At 36.7% G+C, this 1901-nt stretch overlaps 1 long non-coding RNA gene across 1 annotated transcript in view; it reads right to left on the reverse strand.

Moving 5' to 3' along the window:
- LOC107678062 (uncharacterized) overlaps positions 1-286 on the reverse strand; it is a 14699-nt gene extending 14413 nt beyond the window's left edge. The window contains exon 1 of the long non-coding RNA XR_001632909.1: positions 192-286. This is a non-coding gene — a long non-coding RNA (uncharacterized LOC107678062). The remainder of the gene's footprint in view (positions 1-191) is intronic.
- Positions 287-1901: the final 1615 nt, after the last annotated feature.

Below are 1901 nucleotides of genomic sequence, written 5' to 3' on the forward strand. Positions count from 1 at the left end.
ACGCCGTTTCCTTTAGGAAACTACATTCAATTTAACCGCGAAAAAAGATAACGAATTAACATGTAAATGTTAATAACCCTCTCTTAACGCCTCAAAAAATGTAAATATTGTAAAAGCTTATGTAAATATGACATAAGACACTCACTGACGTTATATTAAAAGCACCTCTTCCGTTCAGTAAAAGAGGTGACAACATAATGCAACGTCACTGCCCCCGTTTACCAATAAATTTTGGAGCACTTCATGCTTCCTTCTGCTGACCAGCTTTTTGAAGATGCTGATTTCATTTTCCAGCAGCTAGCTTGCTCTATTATTTTACTATTCTATCTGTTTTCTTTTTATTTATTATATAATAAAAAAATGACTACGTGTACTGCATTGAGCTAACTGAGACATGTTATAGCACTTGTATATCATTGCTCTTTTGTTGATTTTGTTTGCTTCCATTGTCCTCGTTTGTAAGTTGCTTTGGATAAAAGCGTCTGCTAAAAGACTAAATGTAAATGTAAATGGAAGAGAGTTCCAGAGTTTTGGAGCATAGACGAGCGTAGACGAGTTGCGGGAATGGTCAAGAGGCGAGAATCAGATGAACGGAGATCACGCCTAGGAGAGTATACAGTTAAAAGTTCCGATAAATAATGAGGTGCCAAGAATTTTAAAGTCTATACGAAATCTAACAGGGAGCCAGTGTAGGCATTCCAAAATTGGAGTGATGTGCTCTCTAGTTCTGGTCCCTGTCAGGATTCTAGCAGCTGAGTTTTGGTCATACTGCAATTTATTTAGGGTAGTTTTCGAGACCCCTGCAAGCAAAGCATTGCAGTAATGAATGCGGGAGTAAACCAATGTATTTATTAGTTTTTCTGCCACCGTAAAGGACAGCATGGGGCGCAGTCTTGCGATGTTTCTGAGATGAAAGAATTACCTTTTAACCTGTTAACCCACACCTGGACGCCGGTGTTATGGATCAACTGGAGATCGTGTTAACTGGGGACATGCTCGTGCACGCAAATAGTTTTACCTGTGTTTCCAGCAGATGTTAGACCTCCACAGATTCGTCACAGTGAATTTTCAACGGAACAGATTTCAAAGCTTTCTACATTATTTGTGAATGTTTGTATCATTATTGTCGATGTCCCAATGTATCAGTCGCCGTTTAAGGGAAGTTTGCGTTTTCATGTCGCATCTCACAGACCACGCCCAGATTATTTTGCTTAGGCTACATTCGTTTCAATGTTTTTTTTTTCTAATGACAATTGTAAATGCATTAAATAAGGTGTTTACTTTGTTTCTTTGCAACGCGTGTGTAGGCAATTGTTCAAAAATATTCCTTCAATTTGTGTCAATGTAATTTGAGCAGCAATATTGCTGTGGTTAAAGGGACATGTCAAGCATTTCATTTTCTTTTTTTATATTGCTAAAGAATAAGTGATAAACAAGCTATAGTTTTGCATTATGCATATAATTTCGAATTAGTGACACACAAGGTGTTGAAGCAAATTCACACAAAAAAAAAAAAAACTTTTAACAATACATAACTTCAAAGCAGCTTTACATAAAATGCATGTTTCTTTTACTATGAAGAGAAATCTGCTATGTCAGAAATGACTGTCGATGTAATGTCCATATTGCAGAAATGTACAGTTTTATAATAGAGGTCTGTCAAGTCAAGTGAGGTCACCTTTATTTATATAGCGCTTTATACAAAACTGATTGTGTCAAAGCAGCTTCACAGTGTTAAATACGGAAATAGTGTGTCAATAATGCAAACAAAATTAAATTCTGCTGTAAAGCAGCTCTAAAATGAGGACAATAGTCAACAGTCAATTTCTCAGTTAAAGTCAATTCATCATTGATTCAGTGATGCCATCCTCCTGCTCAGTTAGGTTGTGCTTTGCAGGGGA

The sequence above is a fragment of the Sinocyclocheilus anshuiensis genome, unplaced genomic scaffold, assembly GCF_001515605.1.
Source record: "Sinocyclocheilus anshuiensis isolate Anshui unplaced genomic scaffold, SAMN03320099.WGS_v1.1 scaffold1479, whole genome shotgun sequence".
NCBI lineage: Eukaryota > Metazoa > Chordata > Actinopteri > Cypriniformes > Cyprinidae > Sinocyclocheilus > Sinocyclocheilus anshuiensis.